At 43.6% G+C, this 11,182-nt stretch overlaps 1 protein-coding gene across 4 annotated transcripts in view; it reads right to left on the bottom strand.

The window, feature by feature from the left end:
• The window catches only part of CREB3L3 (cAMP responsive element binding protein 3 like 3), a gene marked incomplete at its 5' end in the record, with an annotated part of 40,542 nt that extends 29,443 nt beyond the window's left edge, over window positions 1-11,099 (bottom strand). For 3 of the 4 annotated variants that reach the window (XM_079917512.1, XM_079917514.1, XM_079917510.1), the window contains 2 exons: window positions 3,259-3,322; window positions 10,931-11,099. Of the gene's footprint in view, window positions 1-3,258; window positions 3,418-10,930 lie in introns of those variants that run through there. The other variant, XM_079917513.1, reaches the window with a different exon arrangement.
• Window positions 11,100-11,182: the final 83 nt, after the last annotated feature.

The raw sequence follows: 11,182 nt of genomic DNA on the forward strand, positions 1-11,182 counted from the left end.
AGGTTATTTTTGTGCCCCCTCCTTGTCCTGATTCCTCCCCCTGCCCCCTGCCAAGGTCTCCAGGACTCCCCTATCCTGGGGCCATGATCCTACTCTCCCACCATGCTTTACACACTAGGACTCTCAATGAATTAAATCCCATTCAGTCGTTGTCAAAGATGTTGACAAATTTGAACAGCTTTGTTACTTTCCAAAGCCCCTTGGTGTGTATACACACCATCTCTTAATTTGTGCTTTTTATCTGTACGTACGCCTTGCATTTGTGTAGCATGCCATTCTTTGCCCCTCCAAAGTGTTGTTTAAAAATATTTATTTATTTATTGGGCTAAACCGGGTCTTAGTCGGGGCATGCAGGATCTTGGTTGTGGCGTGCGGGATATTTACTTTCAGCATGAGGGATCTTTAGTTGCGGCATGAGGGATCTAGTTCCCTGACCAGGAATCGAACCCTCGCCCCCCTGCATTGGAAGCGCAGAATCTTAACCGCTGGACCACCAGGGAAGTCCCTCTCCTGAAGTATTTTGATCCACATAATTTCATCCAACATCTGCAGGAACTGGCTGGTATTTCACACTGAAGACATAGAAGGACAGAGGAGATAGGTAATATATATGCTCAGGCTAAGAGATGATGTTGGGTCCAAGGCCCGAAAAGACTCAGGTACAGTGGTGAGCTGGAGCTGGCTTCCTCTGGCTGGTGAGATTCAATGACATCACGCAGGTAGACTGAAATTGGCCAAGGTTGGGGTATTTACACCTCAGGAATCAGCAGATGCTACAAATTAGGGATTTTCTGTGTGGATCACGAGACGGAAGGTGTAACCATTGCGCTTTGGGATGTGAGCAGAGCATCAGCAGCATGGCAGTCAGAAAGGAAGATAGTCCTCCTGGGAGAGGGCATCCATGCCAGCTGTGCCAGGGACTTTTGGGAAGACAAATCACTCATTTTCAGAGCCTTCCTTCCTTCATCACTCATTTATTCATTCATTTTCCCCATCAAATATTTATCAGATATTTACCTGATGTCATAAGACGTTACCCATTCCTTCTCAAATATTAGAATAATGCTTGGACCTTTTCCCCCCCAAAAGCTGTGATTATTTATAAAGTCCAGTACCACCTCTCCAAGATATCAGATGTGAGTTATTAGATTCAAAATGAACTAGCTTAGGGACTTCCCTGGCGGTCCAGTGGTTAAGACTCCGTGTTTCCACTGCAGGGGGTCTGGGTTCGATCCCTCCTCCGGAAACTAAGATCCAACATGCCAGTGGGGCATGGCCAAAAACAAAACAAACAAACAAACAAAAACTAGCTTAATCCCTACGGCAAATGCAGCAAGTGCTTCTGCTATGCCTATCATTTCTAGAAGTCTGACCTTGTTTTCAGGGTTAACTGCTTAAGGTTGGCAAATGGCCTGTATATCCAACTGCCTTTTGCCATCTCCATGCGGGCGTCTCACAAGCCTCCCAAATTCAATGTGGCTGACTGAGCACCTGCCATTCCCCCAAATGTGCTCCTCCTGCTGCCCTTCCTGTCTCACTAAACGGAAGCTCCAGCCTTCCAGTGCTCAAGGTCAAAACGTTGGGTTGTCCTTGAGTTTTCTCTTTCCCTCACACCCCACATCCATCCATCAGCAGTCTTATCCACTCTGCCTCACTCTGCTCCAGGCACCCGGGACTCCTGGCTGTCCCTCCAACACGCCAGGTGCGGTCCTGCCCCAGGACCTTTGCACTGGCTGTGTCATCTGCCTCAGAACCCTTCTTCCAGATCTCGATGGAGCACACTCCCAACTTTTTCTGCTTTTGCCAAATGTCACCTTCTCAATGAGACCGTCCCTGACATCCTATTTATTTATTTGGTTGTGCCGGGTCTTAGTTGAGGCTCACGGGCTCCTTAGTCGCGGCATGCATGTGGGACGTAGTTCCCTTACCAGGGATGAAACCCAGGCCCCCTGCATTGGGAGCGTGGATTCTTAACCACTGCACCCCCAGGGAAGTCCCTGACATTCTATTTAAAACTGTGACTTTTTTTTTTTTTTGGCAGTATGCGGGTCTTTCACCGCCGCGGCCCCTCCCGTTGTGGAGTACAGGCTCCAGACGCGCAGGCCCAGTGGCCATGGCCCACGGGCCCAGCCACTCCGAGGCATGTGGGATCCTCCCAGACCAGGGCATGAACCGGTGTCCCCTGCATCGGCAGGCGGACTCTCAACCACTGCGCCACCAGGGAAGCCCTAAAACTGTGACTTTTGCCCTATTCCCAGCTTCTGTGTTTCCTCTTCTCTTGCATTTGCTATTTTTCTTCCGCGGCACTTGCTGAAATGGGACATACTGTTTTTTATTTGTTTGTGGCCTATTTTTCCCTATCAGACTGTGAGCTCCATAAGAGCTTGGAACAGAGTAGGGGTTCAATAAAAATTTGAACTGCTGTAGCTGTTGAATGAATGAATGATTTGCCTTAACTTAGTTATGAGGAACATGCCACGTCTTATACCCCAAATGCCTCGAAGTGTAACCAATGTCCTGATGCCCTAGATCAGGGGTTGGCAAACCACAGCCCATGGGCCAAAGCCAGCTCACCACCTGCTGTTGTATTGTCTTCAAGAATGCATTTTACACTCTTTAACCGGTTGAGAAAAAGTTTTAAGAATATTTTCTGTTACTGAAAATGATATGAAATGCCAATGTCAGTGTCGCCTGGCCACACCCATTTGTCTATATTTTTGCGACAGAGACTGGCCCTCAGAACCGAAAATATTTATTATCTGGTCCTTTACAGAAAAAGTTTGCAGAGCCCTGCTCTCGTGTCAAAGGAGGAAATGGTGTTGCCAAAGGGGAAACTGAGACCCAGAGGGGTGAGATGAGTTTTCCAAGGCCCCACGTTTCTGAGGGACTCCTCCTTTGCTGAATTATCTGAACAATGTTTCTGATGCTTTACAGGAAACAGAAGTCAGACTGCCGGGGACTTCCCTGGTGGTCCAGTGGGTAAGACTCCGCGCTCCCAGTGCAGGGGTCCCAGGTTTGATCCCTGGTCGGGGAACTGTATCCCGCATGTATGCCGTAACTAACAGTCTGCATGCCACAACTAAAGGACCCTGCATTCTGCAACGAAGATTCGGCATGCTGCAACTAAGATCCGGCGCAGCCTAAATAAATAAACAAATATTAAAAAAAGGAAGAAAAAAAAACAAAGAAGGAAGGAAGAAAGAAATCAGACTGATGAAGAAACACCTTCATAAACTGAAGGTCACCTGAGGTACTGACCTTGAGAGAGAAATCTGCACCCAACCATCTGATCTTGCCAAGCCCCGGAGATTTTTAATTGCCCCTGTAAAAAAAGAAAAAATAAAGTCATCGCTCACTCTAGAAACCTTGAGTTTGGGACTTTGATCGAAGTGATTACGACATCCCATCAAAACTCCATTTGACTTCATCCCTTCCGCAGACATTTATGGGCACAGTCAGAAGCTGAGGGCAAACTGGAGGCAGAAAAGCAAGTTTCCGGGGGCTGGGGAGCAATGGCTAATGGGAACGGGGTTTCTTTTGGGGGCGATGGAATGTTCTGGAACTAGATAGCAGTGAGGGTTGCACAACACAGTGAATATACTAAAAACCACTGATCCGTGCACTATATTTTTTTATAATTTTTTGGCCTTGCCACACAGCATGCAGGATCTTAGTTCCCCAGCCAGGGATCGAACCCGTGTCCCCTGAAGTGGAAGCACGGAGTCTTTACCACTGGACCGCCAGGGAAGTCCCCATACACTTTAGAAGGGTGGATTTTGCATTACATACATGATGCCTCGATTAAAAAAATAATAATAAATTTTAAAAGACAATGCTTATCTGTTTCTTACTAAATAACAGTGCTATGAAATAAATAAATAAAGGGAAGGCAAAAAGTAAATTTCACCTATTAACCACCCCTGCCCCAAGTCAAACTCCTTTTCCACATTCCTCCTAATTCTTGTTCATCTGCAAGGACCCTTTTTGCACAGCTGTAAAATAGATATCATCTTGCCCATCCATTGTTCAGGACATGATACAACATCATTAAAAAAGAAAAACAACTCTAGGGGTGAGGATGGGAGGGGAGAGAAATGGGTGAAAGGTGTCAAAAGGTACAAACTTCCAGTTATAAAATGAGTCCTGAGGACACAATGTACAGCATGGTGACTATAGGTAATCGTACCGTGTTGTATATTTGAAGGTTGCAAAGAGAGGAGGTCTTAAAATTTCTCATCACAAGAAAAAAAAAAGGTGTTTGTTAACTATGTGTGGTGACGGATGTTAACTAGTCTTGTTGTGGTGATTGTTTCTCAATATATACATAAGCCAAATCATTAGGCTGTACACCTGAAACTAATATAATGTTATATGTCAATTATATCTCAAGAAAAATAATCAAATAATAAAAGGAGGTAAAAAGGAAGGAAGGAGGGAAGGAAGGGGAAAGAAAGAAAGAAAGGAAGGAAGAAAAAGAGAGAAAGAAAAGAAAGAAAGGAAGGAAGGAAGAAAGAGAAAGAAAGGAAGAAAAGAACGAAAGAAAGAAAGAAAGAAAGAAAGAAAGAAAGAAAGAAAGAAAGAAAGAGAGAGAGAAAGAAAGAAAGAAAGAAAGAAAGAAAGAGATAGGAATTCCTTGGCAGTCCAGTGGTTAGGACTCTGCACTTTCACTGCCCAGGTCTGTCTGAGGTTCCATCCCTGGCTGGGGAACAAAGATCCCTCAAGACGCGGGTGGTGCGGCCACCAACAAAATGAAAAGAAAAACAAAACAAACAAGCAAAAAACACAAAAAAATCCCTCTAGGGATGGCATCACAGAGATGGGCCTCTGTGCTTTTGTCCACTTATTTGCTACTTCCTGAGTTTTTTCTTAACCCCATATCCCTTTCTCTCTCTGAATAGCTAAGTATCTGGATCGAAGCTGATGCAGGGAATGATCACAGACGTTTCTGTTGAATGAAGTAATTAGTGAATATCCATATCCCCTGGGGTAGGTCTTTCTGCCTGGCAGGGAGTAGACGCTCAATAAATGTTAGTTGAATGAACACACACCGTTTTGGTGGAGGAATATTTCAGCTCCCCAATGTATAAAAGTAGTGGTGTGTTGGTCTGTGTTTAACAACCGGCTCTCTTGAAAGGGAATTTAGATATCTCTGTATATCTAATATATATTATACATGTATAACTACATGCATTGCAGACATCTCTATATGTTGAATATACATTACATGTGTATAATATACATGCATTGCAGACATCTCTATATGTCGAATATACATGTGTATAATATACATGCACTGCAGACATATCTATATGTCGAATATACATTACACGTATATAATATACATGCATTATATAATATATATATTTATTATTATTTATTTTATATTTTTTGGCTGCCTTGGGTCTTCGTTGATGCACGTGAGCTTTCTCTAGTTGCGGCGAGTGGGGGCTACTCTTTTTTATGGTGCATGGGCTTCTCATTGTGGTGGCTTCTCTTGTTGCAGAGCACGGGATCTAGGCTCATGGGCTTCAATAGTTGTGGCACATGGGCTCAGTAGTTGTGGCTCCCGGGCTCTAGAGAGCAGGTTCAGTAGTTATGGCGCATGGGCTTAGTTGCTCTGCGGCATGTGGGATCTTCCCTGACCAGGGCTCGAACCCATGTCCCCTGCATCGGCAGGCGGACTCTCAACCACTGTGCCACCAGGGAAGCCCCCTAATATATACGTTTAAATGTTAACAATATAAAGGAGGTGTAGGACACAATTTACAAATAATAATCACATATACGATACTGTATTATAAATTATACATAGCCACTTGAATCTCAGAATAGGTTTTGGTTGATTTTTGCCAAACTCTTGTATCCATAGCCAACCTCTGGTGGCAAATGATGGAACAAGTGTAGTTCTGACATGAACATTGGCAATATTTTTCATTTATGTTAATAAGTAACATGAAAGTGAAGATGTATGTTGGAATTTCACTTGTTCATCAATAATGTGAATGTCTTCTTTGGTGAATCATGTAACGGTTTTTGAATACTGGAAAATATCTTTCCATTTCTGTGTGTGTGTGCTAGTCACAACCTAACAATAGTAGACACACACATTTTGACATTTAATCTGCATTATTAACTTTTCTCCACCACTTTTTTTTTTTTTTTGCGGTACGTGGGCCTCTCACTACTGTGGCCTCTCCCATTGCGGAGCACAGGCTCTGGACGTGCAGGCTCAGCGGCCATGGCTCACGGGCCCAGCCGCTCCACGGCATGTCTCCACCACTTTTTAAAGCCTAAACCAGGAGTTGGCATGCTATGATCCTCTGCCGGTTTATGTAAATAAAGTTTTATTGGCACCTGGCCATGCCCATTTGGTTAGTGTGGTCTGTGGCTGCTCTCTCCGTACAGACATGCAATAGAGATGTAGGGCCCACAAAGCAGAAAATATTGACCGATCCTTTACCAAAATATTTTCTGACTCATTCTATGCAATCAAAAACACAATAAATCAAGCCCTCATTTGTATCATTTGCCAATTTCCAGAGTGTAAATACTCCCACTAGGGACCATTTCAATCTGCCAATGTGATGTCAATGACACAAAGTTAAAAAAGTACAGAAAGTACCTCCCCATCATATTTCCACCAAACAGATACAATAACAAAAACAATGAAAATAGGTGAAAATCAAAGCAAATTAAAAAGCACACATAATAGCAAAATATAATTAGGATGTGATGTTTTGAGTATAAATACTTTTTACTTTTAAAAAAAATTGAGGTGATGGGGACTTCCCTGGTGGCGCAGCAGTTAAGAATCCGCCTGCCATTTCAGGGGACACCGGTTTGAGCCCTAGTCCGGGAAGATCCCACATGCTGCGGAGCAACTAAGCCCATGCACCTCAACTACTGAGCCTGCGCTCTAGAGCCCATGAGCCACAACTCCTGAGCCCATATGCCACAGCTACTGAAGCCTGTGTGCCTGGAGCCCGTGCTCTGCAACAAGAGAAGCCACCACAATGAGAAGCCTGCGCACAGCAACGAAGAGTAGCCCCCGCTCACCACAACTAGAGAAAGCCTGCACACAGCAACAAAGACCCAATGCAGCCAAAATTAAATAAAATCTAAAAAACAAAAAAAAAATGGTGTCGTCAAAAGTCTTCTGTAACTTTCTAAGACTTTTTTACGTTGTTGTTGTCATTTGTGAGTTTACTGCTGCCTAATATTTCTTTGGGGACTATACTGGAACATATTTTTCCATCAATGGATATTCGTATTGTTTCCAGATTTTTGCCAAAGAGAACATTAGCGTACGTGTCTCCTGGTTATAGAAGGGCATATGCCTAGGGGTAGAATTGCTGGGTTGTAGGTAGTCTAGATAGCGCTCAACTGCAGTATGCAAAGGGGTCAGGTCAGCCATTCTTCCAGTTAATCCATTGCCCAGGTGAGAGAGATAAAGTTCAGGGTGCATTCCGAGATAGGCCGAGTGTACACATGTGATATTAATGCTAAATTGTTCCTGAGCAAGATAAACACCACTTTGAATTGAATCTATCAACAAAGCCATTAGAAACTAATTTCCATGGGGAGGGGGAGATTTCAGAGAGATCCAAGTCTCTGGGACCAGGGAACAGATGTATCAAGAAAGATGTGATTGGAACCAATGATAAGCAGAGAGATAGGTAACAGGGTGAGGTTACAGAGAAAAATGTACTCCGTGGTTAAGATAGAGAAGGGGCTGGAGGGCAAGTCTGCTGTAATCTCAACAATAAAAGCTTATGTTCTATAACAAGGGCCGAGCATCAGGTGATTAGCAGGAAGTTCGCCTCCCAAGGACAGGAGCACCCATTTCATTAATTCAAGTAGCATATATTCAGAGGCTTCCACTATCCAAGGAGGTGGACTGGAAGAGAAAGAGACAAATCCAACAGCTTCCTTGCCTTCAAAATGTTCATAACTAGACGGGAAGATAGAATAAGAGAGCAGGGAAGGGAATCAGAATGCAGCGAGAGCCATACGCCAGAAACAAGCAGGGTGTATTGGGAATTCCAAGGAATAGGGAACTGGAAGGAACAGGGAGAATCAGATTTAATGTAGGCTGAGCCCCCAACTAGGAATCGAGGAGAAAATTCTGCTCATTAGAAAAGATTTGATCCCTTGATCCTCCTCAAGAACTAATTTAACTCAGCCATAAAAAAAAAAAGAATGAAATAATGCCATTTACAGCAACATGGATGGACCTAGAGATTATTATTATACTAAGTCAGACAAAGACAAATATCATATGTCACATATATGTGAAATCTAAAAATAATGATACAAATGAAACTCTTTACAACACAGAAACAGGCTCACAGACATAGAAAACAAACTTATGGTTACCAAAGGGGAAAGGGAGGAGATAAATTAGGAATTTGTGATTGACAGATACACACCACTATACATAAAATAAACAACAAGGACCTATTGTATAGTACAGGGAACTATATTCAATATCATTTAATAACCTATAATGGAAAAGAATTTGAAAAATATATAATATATACATAACTGAATCACTTTGTTGTACACCTGAAACATTGTAAATTGACTATATTTCAATAAAAAAAAAAGAACTAACTGATTGGTCTACATGAAGGGCAGTCCCCCAGATACACACGATGGAATATCATACATACAGCAAGGAAAAAACCAAATTACTGTTACATGCAATCACATGGATGAATGGCCAAAATATTTTGCTGAGCAAAAGAAGTTGGGCACAAGAGTACATACTGTACAATTCCATTTCCACGAAGCTCTAGAATATGCAAAACTAATCTCTGGAGATAGAAATCAGAATCTAGGGTGCCTGTAGGGGAGTAGGGGGCTGCAGCCAGCTTGTCTTGGCTCATAGGTGCCTATTGTTACTATCCTTTCCAACTTCATGGTAGATGGAAATAAGTCTCGGTGGGAATATATACACCACATAAAAGGACAAGTACTACAAATTACAAACCAGCCTCTCTCTCTCTCTCTCTCTCTCTCTAAATCTCTCGTTTCACAAGCCCATCGTTAAACATTTACCAGCACACCACTGCTGCTTGGGGCAAGGGGGATTAACTGAATAGGACACCGAGAAAACTTTCTGGAGTGATGGAAATGTTCTGCATCTTGTTTCCGGGAATGGTTTCATGGGTGTATACAGTTATAAAAGCTTAAGGAATTGAACATTCAAGAACTGTGCGTTTATTACATGTGAGTTACAGCTCAATAAAAAAGACTATATGTATATATAGCCTAAAATAAAATAAAATCATAGAGAAATCATTTTGCAGAACAGAAAGACATTGGAAACGCCCAGATCTGGGAAAGGTCATGGCATTATTTGAGGCTAGATGAGCATTCTTCTGAATTTTGGATGAGCGACTGGGAGCAGTGAGAGGCAAAACAAACACAGCTCAGATTGTAAAAGTGGAGGGGCAGGCAGTGTCTGGGAGCAGTTTTCATCAGGGGAGAGCTATGGTTACAACTTTGCATTTTTAGACCATTGTCACATTTTGCAATTATGTATATTTAGATTATGTAGCTATTTTTTTAAACATTGTATCTCTCAGTGCCCAGCGCGGGTCTAGCACCTAAAAGGCTTGCAAATTAACTGTTAAAAGAATGACTGCAGGGAGGCTGGACAGGAAGTGGGCAGGGCTGAGCCAGGGGGACCAGGGGACCTGGGCTGAACCTAGAAGAGGTGGACTGAACCTTCCTCTCTGTTTTTTCCCACGTGAAGATGCACCCTACCATGAAATGTACACAGGTGCTCATAGATGTGAGCCAAAAAAAGCAATGTGGTGAGTTTTTCATGAAGCCAACTTTTTCCCATTTAAATGGCTGTGCCTTTATTCAGTGCCATATACTGCCTCCTTTTTTTTTTTTAATTGGTGTTAAAAATGACCTTTCTCATAAAATGGTGTAGCCGCTGTGGAAAACAGTATGATCCCTCAAAATAATTAAACATAGAAACACCATATAATCCAGCAATTCCGCTTCTAAGTAGATATCCAAAAAAATTGCAAGCAGGAATATGAACAGATATTGGTACACCCATATTCATAGCAGCACTATTCATCACAGCCAAAAGGTGGAAACACCCAAATGTCCATCAGTGGGTAAACGGATAAACAAAACATGGTCCAACCATACAGAGGAATATTATTCAGCCTTAAAAAGGAAGGAAATTCTGACACACGCCACAACATGGATGAACCTTGAGGACACTATGTTGAGTGAAATAAGACAGTCACAAAAGGACAAATATTGTATGATTCCACTTTATATGAGGTCCCTAGAGGAGTTGAATTCATAGAGGCAGAAAGCAGTGGTAGTCTGGGGGAGTAGAATGGGGAGTCAGTGTTTCATGGGGACAGAGTTTCAGTTTGGGAGGATGAGAAAGTTCTGGAGATGGATAGTGGGGATGGTTGCCAAACCGTGTGAATGTACTTAATGCCACTGAGCTGTGCACTTACAAATGGTAAAATGGTAAATTTTATGTTACATATACTTACAACAACAAGTTTTTAAATGACCTCTCTTTCGTGAAAGAATGATGGTAATTGATATTATGTATGTGTATGTGTGTGTGTGTGTGTGTGTGTGTGTGTGTGTGTGTGTCCATAATTGGCAAAAAGCCTTTGACTCTGAGGTCAACTTAAGTCTCCCACTTTTTTTTTTTTTTTTTTTTTTGCGGTACGCGGGCCTCTCACTGTTGCGGCCTCTCCCGTAGCGGAGCACAGGCTCCAGACACGCAGGCTCAGTGGCCATGGCTCACGGGCCCAGCCGCTCCGCGGCATGAGGCATCTTCCCGGACCGGGGCACGAACCCGTGTACACTGCATCGACAGGAGGACTCCCAACCACTGCGCCACCAGGGGAGCCCCTCCCACAACTTTTGAGGATTTTACCGAGTGATGTATTCCCAGTCCGGCACCTGCAAGGCTCTAAGGGTCTGACGTCTCCCTCACGCACACGTGCCCACCGCGTCCTCGCTCTCGCCCTGCCTCTCCCGAACGCCCTCCTGGCGCCCCAGGCACATGCGCACACGCTCGGTGGGAGACGAGCGAGTGCGCATGCTCCATGCGTGGCCTAGAGTCGGTATCCTCCCCTTTTCCCTTCGAGGAGGCGGCCTCAGGCTGGTGCGCACGCGTCGGGGTGAG

The sequence above is a fragment of the Stenella coeruleoalba genome, assembly GCF_951394435.1.
Source record: "Stenella coeruleoalba genome assembly, chromosome: 3".
NCBI lineage: Eukaryota > Metazoa > Chordata > Mammalia > Artiodactyla > Delphinidae > Stenella > Stenella coeruleoalba.